The following is a 3,758-nucleotide window of genomic DNA, read 5'->3' on the forward strand; positions in this document are numbered from 1 at the left end:
CGGGCACCCCCCAGTCAAGTGAAGGAGATCCAACTGAGGCAGCACAAGGGAACTCTCGAAAGAAGAACAAGGCTAGAGGAAGATCTGAGACAAAGAAATCTGACTTTTACCAGAGCTGACCAGAGGAAAGCACAAACACAGTCCCCCACTATCACAAATAATGCAGTCGAGTTTCCCACATTTGGGGAAATCACAGGGGTCAGCATACCCAGAATGCAATGAATGAACCTCACCCTGGGAGAACAATCTTCATGACCATGGTATCTCCTATGCAAAATAAGTATGATTTGGGATAGGGCTGGGGAGGGCCGCTGCTCAGGCATATATCTGTCAAGTAAAGAAGATTCAACTGAGGCAGCACAAGGGAACTCTCATCTGGGGACAACAACTGCAGGGAGAACACATATTTTCAAATGAACATGGGAGGGCAGAAGGCTGCCTAATACTGAAGCACCCCCAAACAACAAACCAAATGCAACAACTAGTACAAGCATTCCTGGGGGAAGGTCTGCAGAAGACGGATTTGCATACAGTGATGTCATCCAAGCAGTGGGCCAAAGTTGGCTGGAACCCTCATCTGCATATGAAAAGAGAAAAGGGGTATGCAGGGCATGGCGGCCTTTTGCTGCGCTTGGATGACCCTTAGTTCGCATTAAACACCCCCACCCTCCTTCGGTGTGGGGCTCATGTTGGCAATGCCCCAGCCCCTGAAGCATTCCAGCTGATTTCTTGCAGCAGCTGGGCACTGTAACAGCTCCAGAGCTGCTCTGTAAGGCAACTAAAAGGGTGTGGGCCCTGCAGCACTACCTGTAGTTCGCATTGTGCGTTGGAAGGCACAAAGTAAGCAGACGGGAGAAGTCAGGATAGTGCGCAAGGGCATAGAAGGGAGCGGCTCAAGAAAAGAGAAGTGGAAACAGACAGCAAACTAGGCTGGAGAGAGACCTGAGACAAAGAGATCTGAATTATACGAGAGCCGACCAGAGGAAACACAAATTATGCAGTCAAGTGTCCCACATTTGGGGAAATCGCAGGAGCAGCACACCCAGAGTGCAATGGGTGAGCCTTGCCCTGGGAGAAGCACCTTCCTGATCATAGTATCTCACCTGGCAGGTAAGTAGGAGTTGGGCTAGAGCTGGGGAGGGTCGCTGCTCGGGCACCCCCCTGTCAAGTGAAGGAGATCCAACTGAGGCAGCACAAGGGAACTCTCGAAAGAAGAACAAGGCTAGAGGAAGATCTGAGACAAAGAAATCTGACTTTTACCAGAGCTGACCAGAGGAAAGCACAAACACAGTCCCCCACTACCACAAATAATGCAGTCGAGTTTCCCACATTTGGGGAAATCACAGGGGTCAGCATACCCAGAATGCAATGAATGAACCTCACCCTGGGAGAACAATCTTCATGACCATGGTAACTCCTATGCAAAATAAGTATGATTTGGGATAGGGCTGGGGAGGGCCGCTGCTCAGGCATATCTCTGTCAAGTAAAGGAGATTCAACTGAGGCAGCACAAGGGAACTCTCATCTGGGGACAACAACTGCAGGGAGAACACATATTTTCAAATGAACATGGGAGGGCAGAAGGCTGCCTAATACTGAAGCACCCCCAAACAACAAACCAAATGCAACAACTAGTACAAGCATTCCTGGGGGAAGGTCTGCAGAAGACGGATTTGCATACAGTGATGTCATCCAAGCAGTGGGCCAAAGTTGGCTGGAACCCTCATCTGCATATGAAAAGAGAAAAGGGGTATGCAGGGCATGGCGGCCTTTTGTGGCGCTTGGATGACCCTTAGTTCGCATTAAACACCCCCACCCTCCTTCGGTGTGGGGCTCATGTTGGCAATGCCCCAGCCCCTGAAGCATTCAAGCTGATTTCTTGCAGCAGCTGGGCACTGTAACAGCTCCAGAGCTGCTCTGTAAGGCAAGTAAAAGGGTGTGGGTCCTGCAGCACTACCTGTAGTTCGCATTGTGCATTGGAAGGCACAAAGTAAGCAGACGGGAGAAGTCAGGATAGTGCGCAAGGGCATAGAAGGGAGCGGCTCAAGAAAAGAGAAGTGGAAACAGACAGCAAACTAGGCTGGAGAGAGACCTGAGACAAAGAGATCTGAATTATACGAGAGCCGACCAGGGGAAACACAAATTATGCAGTCAAGTGTCCCACATTTGGGGAAATCGCAGGAGCAGCACACCCAGAGTGCAATGGGTGAGCCTTGCCCTGGGAGAAGCAGCTTCATGATCATAGTATCTAACCTGGCAGGTAAGTAGGAGTTGGGCTATAGCTGGGGAGGGTCGCTGCTCAAGCACCCTTCTGTCAAGTGAAGGAGATCCAACTGAGGCAGCACAAGGGAACTCTCAAAAGAAGAATAAGGCTAGAGGAAGAAATGAGACAAAAAAATCTGACTTTTACCAGAGCTGACCAGAGGAAAGCACAAACACAGTCCCCCACTACTACAAATAATGCAGCCAAGTTTCCCACATTTGGGGAAATCACAGGGGTCAGCATACCCAGAATGCAATGAATGACCCTCACCCTGGGAGAACAATCTTCTTGACCATGGTATCTCCTATGCAAAATAAGTATGATTTGAGATAGGGCTGGGGAGGGCCGCTGCTCAGGCACATCTCTGTCAAGTAAAGGAGATTCAACTGAGGCAGCACAAGGGAACTCTCATCTGGGGACAACAACTGCAGGGAGAACACATATTTTCAGATGAACATGGGAGGGCAGAAGGCTGCCTAATACTGAAGCACCCCCAAACAACAAACCAAATGCAACAACTAGTGCAAGCATTCCTGGGGGAAGGCCTACAGCAGATGGATTTGCATATGGTGATGTCATCCAAGCAGTGGGCCAAAGTTGGCTGGAACCCTCATCTGCATATGAAAAGAGAAAAGGGGTATGCAGGGCATGGCGGCCTTTTGCAGCGCTTGGATGACCCTTAGTTCGCATTAAACACCCCCACCCTCCTTCGGTGTGGGGCTCATGTTGGCAATGCCCCAGCCCCTGAAGCATTCAAGCTGATTTCTCTGCAGCAGCTGGGCACTGTAACAGCTCCAGAGCTGCTCTGTGAGGCAGTTAAAAGGGTGAGGGCCCTGCAGCACTACCTGAAGTTTGCATTGTGTGTTGGAAGGCATAGAAGGGAGCGGCTCAAGAAAAGAGAAGTGGAAACAGACAGCAAACTAGGCTGGAGAGAGACCTGAGACAAAGAGATCTGAATTATACGAGAGCCGACCAGGGGAAACACAAATTATGCAGTCAAGTTTCCAACATTTGGGGAAATCACAGGGGCAGCACACCCAGAGTGCAATGGGTGAGCCTTGCCCTGGGAGAAGCACCTACATGATCATAGTATCTCACCTGGCAGGTAAGTAGGAGTTGGGCTAGAGCTGGGGAGGGTCGCTGCTCGGGTACCCCCCTGCGCATTGTGGCGCATACGCATGTGCAGTGCAAACCAAATTGCCCGCTGGGTGAAAATAAATTGAAACGATCTGGTCTGAATAAGCCTCAATCTCTATTCACGGGAGACAGAGGGGCTGGGGCATGGCCAGCAGCTCACAGAGCACCTATAATGACAAAAATGGGAGACATGGCTCATGATCGCGATATACCTGCGAAGGTACGCCCTCTACTGATTGACAGGCAGAGGCATTCGCATTTTCTACAACCACCAATATATTCTGCTGCACTATATCTATATTTGCAAAGCTAATTCTGCTGGGTAATTACAATTGACTACAACCACCAATATATTCTG

The 3,758-nt window shown here is 50.0% G+C and overlaps 6 non-coding genes across 6 annotated transcripts; all 6 read right to left on the minus strand.

Moving 5' to 3' along the window:
- Positions 1-120: 120 nt before the first annotated feature.
- LOC135013187 (U1 spliceosomal RNA) lies at positions 121-284 on the minus strand. The gene has a single exon (XR_010211920.1). It is a non-coding gene; the product is annotated as a U1 spliceosomal RNA (small nuclear RNA).
- A 671-nt stretch (positions 285-955) lies between these two features.
- LOC135013193 (U1 spliceosomal RNA) lies at positions 956-1,118 on the minus strand. The gene has a single exon (XR_010211924.1). It is a non-coding gene; the product is annotated as a U1 spliceosomal RNA (small nuclear RNA).
- A 152-nt stretch (positions 1,119-1,270) lies between these two features.
- LOC135013189 (U1 spliceosomal RNA) lies at positions 1,271-1,434 on the minus strand. The gene has a single exon (XR_010211922.1). It is a non-coding gene; the product is annotated as a U1 spliceosomal RNA (small nuclear RNA).
- Positions 1,435-2,105: 671 nt separating this feature from the next.
- On the minus strand, positions 2,106-2,268 carry LOC135013188 (U1 spliceosomal RNA). Its single transcript, XR_010211921.1, has one exon. It is a non-coding gene; the product is annotated as a U1 spliceosomal RNA (small nuclear RNA).
- A 152-nt stretch (positions 2,269-2,420) lies between these two features.
- On the minus strand, positions 2,421-2,584 carry LOC135013190 (U1 spliceosomal RNA). The gene has a single exon (XR_010211923.1). It is a non-coding gene; the product is annotated as a U1 spliceosomal RNA (small nuclear RNA).
- A 629-nt stretch (positions 2,585-3,213) lies between these two features.
- LOC135013194 (U1 spliceosomal RNA) lies at positions 3,214-3,376 on the minus strand. The gene has a single exon (XR_010211925.1). It is a non-coding gene; the product is annotated as a U1 spliceosomal RNA (small nuclear RNA).
- Positions 3,377-3,758: the final 382 nt, after the last annotated feature.

Source organism: Pseudophryne corroboree, unplaced genomic scaffold, assembly GCF_028390025.1.
Source record: "Pseudophryne corroboree isolate aPseCor3 unplaced genomic scaffold, aPseCor3.hap2 scaffold_2676, whole genome shotgun sequence".
In the NCBI taxonomy this organism is placed as follows: domain Eukaryota; kingdom Metazoa; phylum Chordata; class Amphibia; order Anura; family Myobatrachidae; genus Pseudophryne; species Pseudophryne corroboree.